Source organism: Myotis davidii, unplaced genomic scaffold (assembly GCF_000327345.1).
Source record: "Myotis davidii unplaced genomic scaffold, ASM32734v1 scaffold2456, whole genome shotgun sequence".
Taxonomy (NCBI): Eukaryota; Metazoa; Chordata; class Mammalia; order Chiroptera; family Vespertilionidae; genus Myotis; species Myotis davidii.
Genome location: NW_006287562.1, coordinates 1,023 through 12,582, shown reverse-complemented (window position 1 = coordinate 12,582; position 11,560 = coordinate 1,023). Strand labels below are relative to the sequence as shown.

Genomic DNA, 11,560 nt, shown 5'->3' with positions numbered 1-11,560 from the left:
TGTGCTGTTCACAGTTGTGGCGGCTCCTCTGGCTGGTGGGGGGATGCTTCACACACAGCTGCTGTTTCTCAGACAGAGGATGTGGTGATCACGAGGCTGCTGTTCCTTGGATGGGGGTGGGCTACATACACAGCTGCTACTCCTTCGAATTTTTACTTTTAATCTCTTAAACGGCCTCAGGGCAAGGTGTTTTCCAATAGGGTGTGTCAACTGTCTTCCCCCAGGCAAGGCAAATGTCTATCCCCCCAGGCAAGGCAGATGTCTATGTGGCTGTGTGAGGGAATGACTGAGCCGAGGAGACTTGGGGTGTCTGCCTTCTGAGCTCTATCCCCCCGAGTCCCCATGCTGGCTTCTGCTCTCACAGCTCCAATCCACTTCACCCTCCCTCTGCCAGAGCACAAGGTGGGTGGCTCCATGGGGAATGTTTGTGCCTTGGCCCTTTAAGAGGGTGCCTGAACTTTCAGCTGCCACTCTCTGGCAGACAGCACCCCACTGCTTTTCACAGATTCATGTCATGTGGGTACCCTCCTCAGATTGGTGTTCTCTGCTAGAGGGCCCAGCTTTGGGATTAGATTTTAGGGTTTTCAGTGGCAACCCCCATAGCTGAGATATTTCTCTGGGACTTCAGTTGGTGTCTGTGGGTGCCCAGCCAGCCCTTTTGCTCCTCCCCCACTCCTAACCAGTCTCTATGCAGTCTCTATGCAGGATGGTGCCTGAACTTTCAGTTGTTACTCCCTGGCAGATAGCACCCCACTGCTTTTCACAGCCAGATGTTATGTGGGACCCTCCTCAGTTCTGGTGCTCTCTGCTGGAGGGCCCAGCTTGGGGATTAGATCCCAGAGCTCTCAGTGGCACCCACCCCCAGTCACCGCACCCCCCCACCCTCCCAGCTGAGATATCTCTCTGGGACTTCAGTTGCCGTCTGTGGGCCACCTCTCTGCCCCTCCTACCAGTCTCTATGTCGGCTCCACCTTCGGTCCTTGGGTATCAGGGTTCTCTCCTGGGAGTTTTCCGTTGATTATTCAGGAAGCCTTCTAGTATTTCAGTTGTAATTCCAGCTTGTTCCTGGGAGCAGCATCCCCCTACTCTGCTGCCATTTTTAATCCTCATGATGCACTTTGAGGGACCCTGGCGCTGAAGGACCCAGGCGCTTAAGTTGCGCAGCTATGTGTGTGTGGGCAGTTATTCATGCAGAGGGAATTCCGAATTTCTACTGGGGGGCAGTGCGCCTGTGTCTGTACAAAATCACACCCAGCTGGAGCTCACAGTGACTCCTAAGAGAAATCTATGGAGTGGTGTGCCTTGGAGTCCTGCGCTCTGGGGACCTGGAGACTTGTGAATGCAATGTTGGAGGTCTGCCACTGGGGAGGGGGAGCTGCACTTACTGCTGTGGGCGTGGTGCTCCTTTGGAGGTAAAGATCCCAGGGTCTGCGAGTCTGTGGGTGGCAGCAGGATTTTGGCTGGAGTGACTCCTGGGTCACGGGCAGTATCCCAGGCCTGTCTGGGTGGTGGTGCTGATGAGTTCCTAGAAGAGGCCGCTCTCCCCTTCAAGATGGTGTGGGCTCTGTGCCCAAGTCCCACAGTCCAGGGAGTGCCCACAGTGGTGTTAGTCTTTCCCTGTCCCAGGGAGCCTGGTCTGCCAGCCTCTGCTGCTCCTGCCGGATTTAACTATCCCTCACTCACTCACACACACACCACACACATCCACACACTCTCTTTTCATCCCCTCACTCACTTCCTATCCCTCACCTCTGTCCTGCCAGCCACCATCTTTTTTCCTCCCTCAAGTCATACTTTTATAATTCTTTTCAAGCATGACAAAATGGCATGCTAGGCTTCATCACATAACCTACACCACCGTGTTTTATTTTGGCTGTCCATAGAAAAGTAGCAGAAAATGGACCAGCTATTTTAGAAAGCCAGAACTACATGATTAAAATCAGAAACACCCATTGTTGGGATAAGAATGCAAACATATGCACCAGTGTTCTTCTTGCTTAGTCCACAGGACATCTAGTGGTAACCCATGCAGTAGCAGCAACTCGGTAGCAGTAGAAGCCCCGGTTGGCGTCTTCCATCCCCCTTACCTTTCTTTAGGAATGCCAGTCTTTTCTGTATTGCACTTCTGAGGAAACAAATGGGCCACTTGTCTCAACTGAGAAGTTTTTAATAGAAAATAAGTACAAGCTCATCAGTCAGATTTAAACAATCAAATGGCATCTCTGTAATTTGAGTGGAAGGAGGCCTTCAAAAGAAACGTACACATAGACTATAGATTATCATGAAAGCAACACGTTTTGAATTTTGATAATGTTGTATGATTCTCATGGATAACTTCTCTTTCTGGCCATTGTGATAGACTTAAAAAAAACTGTTCTCAAAGTTTTGTTTTCAAAACTCTCTACTCTTACTTGGGCATTTCTAAAAACAAGATAATATGAATATTACTTTATATAATTATTACTATTTTTGAGCTTTCTCCTTCAAATATCCATGAGTACTGCCTTAGTAATTTTCTTTCCAACATGCACCTTTAGTATTTATTATGATGCTGCAACAAACTATATCCACTGGGCAGGGCATTTTCTTCTGTATAAAATGCAAGACTTTGGTTTCCAAAATATATTTTAGAAATAAATATATTCTATTCCTTTAATAGCTTTTAAAACTGATATTTAAAATAATTATAGACACAATCTCCTATGATGTGGCTATTAGGAGATTAATTAGGAAATAATGAATGAGATACCATAGGTTAGCATTGAGTTAGCACAATAGGATTTGTTTCATCATGAAATGAAGTTGTGTTAAAAATTTAATCTTTATGTGCTAATATGCATGGACATACATTGTTAATTATTGTCAAAAGATTCTTCCTACTTCTCAGCACTAACAAATAAGTAATTCAGAAATAGATTGTTTTATAGCTATCCATGCAGATTAATTTGACAAAGTTAACAAGACATGTGAAAACTATGTACATGATCCTATGATATACAATAATAAATCAGTTGTAAATGTTATAGTATGGGGCATTGATATCTTCAATTAAATAAGGATTATTTTCAGTTTTTTGACATTGATTTTAGAGCAAAAGCCTTCAAATCTGTGTATAAGAAGTAGCTACAATTACTGTATAAAAGCATAAACTTATTACTATTGTTGCCTTCTTAATTCCTATTTTATCACCACTGAAGGAAAGACCCATTCGCTTTCCATATCAGTAGCTCTGATTAAGCTAGTGAAATAGTGCTAAGCAAATAATTATTAAATGAAGAGTGTAAATACAATTACTAAAATAGCATGTAAATTTCATGACATGTTGATATTATACACATCTATAAAACAAAAAATATAGTCTCTATATCTCTATATGCTTTTGTTTCTGTGGGAGGTAAGGAACCAATTATCACTACTTTATCATCATCATAAACACTAAAGTTGTGATGTATTAGTGCTTACTACAAAAGGCAGTGTAGCATTACAATTAAGATAGATTCAAGAGGCAAACCACACGGACCGAGAGCCCAGGTCTACCATTTATTTTATTTAATTAATTAATTTTTTTATTAAATCTTTATTGTTCAGATTATTACAGTTGTTCCTCTCCCCCCACCCATAGCTCCCCTCCACCCAGTTCCCACCCCACCCTCTACCCTTACCCCTTGCCACTGTCCTCATATAGGTGTATGATTTTTGTTGCCGGGTCAAAGGTCATACACATGGAAAATGTAGCTATTTCCATCTGAGACATGTCCCTGTGCTCGGAAAGGTCTCTCACGACTTGTTCACGCTCTACTCAGCAAGGGTAAGGAGACATGTAACAGCTTTTTAAAATAATGTGTCCTCTTATGTTTAAAATGAGGATTTCATTACCAAGAGTGAGGAGAAAGCAACACTACAGCTGCTCTCACCCCTCTCGCCCTTCAGGTGATAGTTGTGCTCAGTATCTTGCTCTCTCTCTTCTTCTGGCACCTGGATAATTCGAATGTTGGTACGTTTGAAGTTGTCCCAGAGGCTCCTTACACTATCTTCATATTTTTGGATTCTTTTTGCTTTTAGCTTTTCCGGATGGGTGTTTTATGCTTCTTCTTATTTCAAAACTTTCACTTGATTCTTGGGATCCTCTAGTCTGCTGTTGGATCTCTGTATAATATTTTTAATTTCAGTCAGTGTATGTTTAATTTCTGACTGGTCTTTTTCCATTTTTTTTGGCATTCTCATTAAGATCCTTAAAGGTCTCATAGAAGGTTTTTGAGTAGCCTTATAACTGTGGTTTTGAACTCTATGTCCTCCATTAGTTTGCTTTCCTCCATTTCTTTCATTTGTGATATGTTTCTTTGTCTCCGCATTTTTGGTTGACTGTGAGGACCCTCTGTTTTGTTTGGGGTTTGGAAATTTTGGAGCTCGCTGACCCAGCTGCAGTTTGTTAGGTTCAGCTGCAAAAGCACAGATGTTTCCTTTGCGCTGCTGAGCACAACTTGGATGGGGATGTAAATTGAGTGGGGCGGAGTCTCAGGGAGTCACCAGGGCGGAGCAAACTGTAATGGCTGTTGTCAGCATCTCCTGGACTCCGTGCCTCTGCGTGCCCCAGTCCCTCTGCGCACGTTCCAACCCGCTGCAAGACAGTCCAGTTTCTTCCTGTAGGAGTCTGGGACCCAAGTATCGCTGTAAATGAGTTCAGTGCATTCAAGAGCTTGTACCCCTTCCGACTGAAAAAAACTGTGCACCCAGTGCCTCTGCACTTCCTACCCGGTCTCAATATGCTTTTTTCTTTCCTTCTAGTTGTAGAATTTCCACTGGGCCAGCTTTCCCATGGTTCTGGATGATAGCTGCTTTGTCTTATAGTTGTAATTTTAATGTTGTTGTGGGAGGAGGCATGTACAAGTTTAGACCTTATGCCACCATCTTGGTTCTCCTACCCTCTATTTTTTTTTTTATTGTGGTGTATCACATTGGTTTCTTTGAAGATGTTGAACCATCCTGTATGCCTGGAATAAACCTCATGGTGTATGATTTTTTTTGTATTGTTAAATTCAGTTTGCTAAAATTTTGCTGGAATCTGGCAAGTTGCTAAAATATTATCTGTTTTTAACATGGTGCCTAACACATAATAGATGTTAATGTCCCAACGTTAGTTTTCTTTCTTTTTCCCTTCTAGGAGAAGTAGAAGAGGTAGAAAGACCAGTACCACCAATAAGGGACATATTCAGATTTCTCAGTTTCTTTAACTGTAAAATGGGCATGATAATAACCTCCCTCCTGTACCTCAAAAGACATCATATGTTGTAAAATAATGTGAAATTGTAATCAGTGTAAGTTGTAAAGTACAGGAGAAATGTAACTTATTCTGACTACACCAAATTACATAGTAGTCATGTAAATGTTATGCTTTTAATTATAAGAGAATTCAATGATACCTATGAGTGAGGACATATTCTCCAATGTCATGTTTTATTGTCAGAAATTGTTGCCAAGGTAGAAATGAAAGAAGTAGCATGTATTTTATCCCAGAATTATGAAGAAAGTATAATGATCATGACATGTAATGATTAATATAATCATTATAATATATGCTAGGAAGTGAAAAATGTGATTTTGGAACTAGATGGGAAAATCTGCCTGCCAAGAAGACCTGGTTCAAAAAAAAGACTGAATTGATAGCCAGGAGATGCTTGCGACAAATGGGACATAAATTCTTCTGTCTCAATCCACTCTTAGGAATAGTCATTAGACCCTGTTTTATCCTCCCAAGGGAAGAAGTTGCCATATAAATATATCATTACCTTGACAGGTCCTTACTTATTACCTACATATAACTAACTCACCTTTAGATTCCTTGCTGGCTGGACATGGAACATATGAGGTAGGAGTTGAGAAGAGGAGAAGCCATAGAAAATGGAGATTGGGAATGTTGAAGATAAACTAAACTTCAACAACCTGATTTCACCGGTTGGTCCTTTCTCTATAGGATGGGAGCCCTGCAGCCATCACATGACTCTGCCATCCCTTCCAATTGCACCTTTTAAGGAGTCTTTGTTATTACAGAGTTTCATATCTATGATTGAGATTTCTCTCTCTCTCTCTCTCTCTCTCTCTCTCTCTCTCTTTACATTCAGATACATTTATTTAAAAAATAAAATACTTGTTATGTAACTAGTTTTCTGACATTACTCTGTCGGAGAAACAAATTTGGAAATAGCACCTTTTTTGGAGATTATTTCTATTATTATTTGTATATTCTGCCTTGAATGTGATTCTATCAGAGAATAATCTTAAAAACATTTTTAAAGTTTATTTCCAATAAGGCTAATTGTTAGATGACAAAGAGTCTATTCTATAATAAAAATAACTACTTCAGTAAAAATATATGGCTTTGGACAAGTTGCCTAATATTTCTCAGCTTCCATATCACCCTGTAAAATTCAAAAACTGGGTAAGTTGATTTCTAAAGTCTCTTCTAGTTCTAGATTTCTACTCCTCTACTACATAGAGTGAAAAATGTGTTTGTCAATGACAGTATCCAATTTATTCAATAGTTTTCAACCTAAATATAGTGTAGTATGTTGACCAAATCAGCCTCAATCCAAATGATCAGTCTGTTGATAAATGATATGGAGTTATAAGAACAAGATAGCCAAAAGCTCTTTATCGATCTTAGGAGGCTAAAAAACATTAAATAAAGTCCCTGGAAGAAAGCAATGAAAGATTCCATCTCTTTCTGAATTAAAGTCTTGTCTGTAAAGGTTAGATTAGTTCTTCTATAAGTACAATTCCGAGCTTTGGTTTCTGGGTATTTAAGATGTTACTACAATGAGGAAGGTTGTCAAAATATGTTGACTCATCCCAACAGAATATTCAAACCCCTAAATAAGAGCACTACATATTGAGAATTTCAGAATTATGATTTTTTTTTCACTGAAAACATTTTATTGGCCTTTTGGATAGAAACGGGAATTTATTTGCCAGGAAGGATGATGCCATCATACTTCTGCTGGAACCAGCGCATGGCCTCCTCTTTGCTGATTCTGTGTTTGGCCCCAATGCAGCCTGTCCTGCGTTTCTTGTCTGCGATGCTGAAACCTGGCCTACCCAGCACCACATAGAAGTCCAGGCCGTAGATACCAATGCTTGGGTCATATTTGATCCCCAGATCGATGTGTTCCTGGATCCCAAAACCCGTAATTCCTACTCTCGCACTTTTAGACCTTTCTCCGAGATTTCTTCTGCCTTGGCTCCACGGACTGTGCAGTGGACAGCAATCTTTTCATTTCTCCTGATGCCAAAGGACCTGACGGTGTATCTGGCTTTGGAGAAGACCGGGGTCTGGCCCGTGAGCTGCCCCAGGACCTTGGCTGCCCGCGTCAGTCGGTCCCCACTCTCCCCGACGCAGATGTTGAGGCAGAGCTTGCGGATGCGCAGCTCCCGCATGGGGTTCTCCTTTTCCCCTTGATCCTGCGCCATGATGAGAGACAGGAAGAGAGCCAGAATTATGATTTTTTATTTTCTCTAGCTTTAGTAATCTGATGGTGATCAGTCAGTCAATTTTTCAAGCCATGCTTATATGTATAACTGGTTTGAAAAATTTAATGAAAACTATCTCTAAGCATTCAAATCCATAGACTGATCATTTGTTTGTTTGTCTAATTTCCAATAACTCAAACATTTTAAGCTATTTTAACAGCTCATTGATATAGTCTTATTCATAAATACTTCAAATTATTTTTCTTTTGTGAGCTCTAAAAGTGTTTTCTGGGTTGATCCCATGGGTCTCAAAAAAGTTGCTTTCTTTTCTTGGGTCACCATCGAAGCAAGAAAGTCATTTTCATTTTCACGTACAATAAATCAATGAACATTTATAGAACACCTATTTTGTTCTGGGCCCTTAGGCTAAGCAATGTGGTAGATACAGTGATGAATAAGAGATGATCTCTGCCCTCAAGGCAAGCTAGGCTTTTAGATAAAAAGATATCAAACAGACAATGCAGGGCAGCATATGATAAATGGTAAATGAGTGGCATGGGAAATAGGGGTTCTAGGGTGTTACAGGTGAGAGAGATCATTTTGGCCTGAGGTGGTTAGCGAGGGCTTCAGAGAGTGTGTGGGAGATGGCCTGGATCTTGGGGGACTGATGGCTTAAGACGAGTAGGCAGAGAAAAGACGCATGGCAGGCAGAGGAAACGGAGTGAAGAGTGATAGAACTGGGTTGATGACTGACCAGGGAAGCAAGTAAGCAGCCTCTGTAGGTTGTCATCAATGCTAGGCCAGGAACAGGGCACAGAGCTGGCCTGTGCTTTGATTGAAGAGGCGTATGGATGATAGCAGAGGCAACACTGGGAAGGCAAAATGCAAGATTTAATTTGCAAGTGAGCTACAGCAATAGTAGGCTCTGGTCCTCTGGCTCAGAGAGCCATAGAGGCCCAGGGATGGGCACCTGAGTGGCTCCTAGAAGCTGGTTTTCCTCAGCATTCAGGCAGGAACTTGGGGTGGAAGGAGCACTGGGGTTCGTGTTCTCCTGTGAATACATCTGCAAAACTTTATAAAGTCATTTATATAACTCAGGGTCCTCCTCTTTTAAATAAGATACAGTAGTTTTGCCTTATTTGTTTCAATCCCCCCACCAACCCCAGTGGGTGCCCTGAAACTGCTTATAGTACTGAACCCTACATGTACTAAGTTTTCTCCTATACATACATGCCTGTGATAACATTTAATTTATAAATTAGGTACAGTAAGATATTAATGACAATAACTAATAATAGAACTACTATAACAATACACTGAAATAAAAGTCATGCGAATATGCTCTATCTCTTCAATAATTTTTATATTTTCAGTCCAAACCTATTCCTGAATCTATGTAACCGTTCTTTACTTGCAATAAATGGCTTGTTGTCACTCATTTCAGGGGATCCATTGCTGAAGTCTTTAAAATTTTATCTTTATTGTTGAGAGGGTTACAGATGTCACACATTTTTCCCCCATTACCGCTCTCTACTGGGCTCCACCCCACTTCAGCTCATTGCTTTCTGGTGAAAACATATTGCCAATCAAATGGAGCATGTTTTCTGTTCATGACTTTTATCCACAAAGTTAATGCCTTTTCCATCTTAACTAAGCACTGGTCATGCACTGTGGTTATCACTTCTATAGTTTGAGGTGCTACAACAAAACTATCGTGAGGTTTGTTTTTTTCTTCCTTTTCCCACAATTTCATGGATAAAAGATTTGTTCTTTCTGTATATATTTATACTAGAGGCCCGGTGCACAAATTTGTGTACAGGTAGGGTCTGGTAAGCCCGTCCTGATCGGGGGCTGGGCCCCAGGTGGTTGGCCTGCTGGCCCTGCTCCCTGGTTGAACGCCTGGTCAAATTCCTGGTAGAGGGGATAATTTGCATATTAGCCTTTTATTATATAGGATTTTCCTTATTAGGTTGAAAACTATCACATTTTCACTTACAGAAAAACACTTTATGGCTTCTCTTTGGCATCTCCAAATTGGCAGCATTGCTACTCTTGTGTTCTGGGGTCATTATTAAATAAAATAAGGGCTGCCCAAATGAAGATGGCCACTAACAAAGGGCAGGTAGTGTATACAGTGTGGATAAGCTGTCAAAACTCATATCCCAGTTGGGATAGAGTGGGATGGTGTGAGATTGCATCACACTACTCAGAACAGTGCACAATTGAAAATGATAAATTGTTTTCTTCTAGAATGTTTCATTTAACGTTTTTGGACCGCAGTTGACCATGGGTAACTGAAACAATGGAAAGTGAAGCCACATGTAAGGCTGGACTACTGTATTTGGACACTCTATTCTTGAAAGTCTCCTTCAGTGCTTATGCTTGATGTATCTCTGTGAAGTGTCTTAATATTCTACCATGTACTCTTTTTAACCACACATTTTTGGTTGCTTTGCCTCTGCACAGTAAGCCAATTTATCAAGGCTTTTCCACAGTTGGAGACAATTAAATAAGCTGTTATATATTATTTAAAATAGTAGGCAAAAGTAAATACAGCCTTTTTACATATGGTTCTTATTAAGTACAGGTGAAAACAATGTAGATTAATGATTAAATCCACAATCTGGGTTCAAATCCTGATCTTCTCACTTACTAACTATGCAACTTAATTTTTATATCTTTTTCTTTTTTAAATATTTTTTTTATTGATTTTAGAGAGGAAGGGAGAGGGAGAGAGAGATAGAAACATCAATGATGAGAGAGAATCACTGATCGGCTGCCTCCTGCACACCCTCTCCTGGGGATGGAGCTTACAACCCAGGCATGTGGCCTTAATCGGAATGGAACCTGGGACCCTTCAGTCTGCAGGCCAATGCTCTATCCACTGAGCCAAACCAGCTAGGGCAAGTTTCTTAATTTTTCTAAACCACAGGTTTCTTTATCTGTAAGAAATGAAAGAAAATTCCCTGACTGGTTTGGCTCGGTGGATAGAGCTTCGGCCTACAGACTGAAGGGTCCCGGGTTCTATTCCAGTCAAGGGCATGTACCTCGGTTGCGGGCACATCCCCAGTAGGGGGTCTGCAGGAGGCAGCTGATCAGTGTTTCTCTCTCATCGATGTTTCTAACTCTCTATCCCTCTCCCTTCCTCTCTGTAAAAAATCAATAAAATATATATAAAAAAATGAAAGAAAAAAAAAGCTGACAATAGCACCTACAGATTTGGATTTACTGTAACAGTATATGTGAAAGTGCTTAGCTGGTGCCAGGCATGTGGAAAGTATTCAATGAATGTTAACTCTTTTATCATTATTAATATACCCTTTTAGTTGTTGATGACATTTGTTAACTTTGTAAAGTAACACAGAAATTATATTATGAGGTCCTTATAAACCTGGACATGTAGTGCACATTACAGATTGACAAGCAATAATAGAAAGAAACCCAGTATGACTATAAATGTGAGGCAGGTAATAACTAAAGTTTAAAGTAGGAAGGAGCTAAGTGCCTGGAGAGAAATAACTGGAAACAGAGACATCTACTGAGTGGCAGAAATGCCTCAAAAGCCCTAGAGTCACAGTAAACAGCACCTGGAAACTGAACCTGCAAAGTGATAAGATGATACAAGCTCTGAACACCTGATTATTAGAAAGGTGTTAACCAATAAGAAAGAATGGAAAGCAGAAAAAAAGGGCCTGGGGGACTAAAAGTTGATTGAAGATTTTTGAAAACTAGACATCTCTACCAGTGTAGCAAATCTGGCTTACAGTGTGCTCGTCAGGCTTGCAGATGGGGAAGGTAGAAACATCCAGGAGCAAGATGAGATAAAATGTTGGTGGGCAAATGTTCCCTCTGCCCCTATGTAGTGGGATCAATTCAAATAAAGGAATCCATTTCTAATGGCTGCCTCTCTGGGGGAAAGACAGAGGAGCCATTTACATCCAGTCAGGACAAAGCCCCAGAGAACACACTGTGGGGAATTGTCCGCAACTGGTGGGGAATAAACAACATGTTTCCGATGAGTGTGGAGCAGTTCAAAACTGCAGCCCTCTCCATGGCGGGATGCTGCTGTAATTCCACAGAAAGAAGGGTCTGTTGG

The 11,560-nt window shown here is 41.1% G+C and overlaps 1 pseudogene; it reads right to left on the bottom strand.

The window, feature by feature from the left end:
• Positions 1 to 6,907: 6,907 nt before the first annotated feature.
• Positions 6,908 to 7,479, bottom strand: LOC102768719 (annotated as a pseudogene).
• Between the last annotated feature and the right edge of the window lie 4,081 nt (positions 7,480 to 11,560).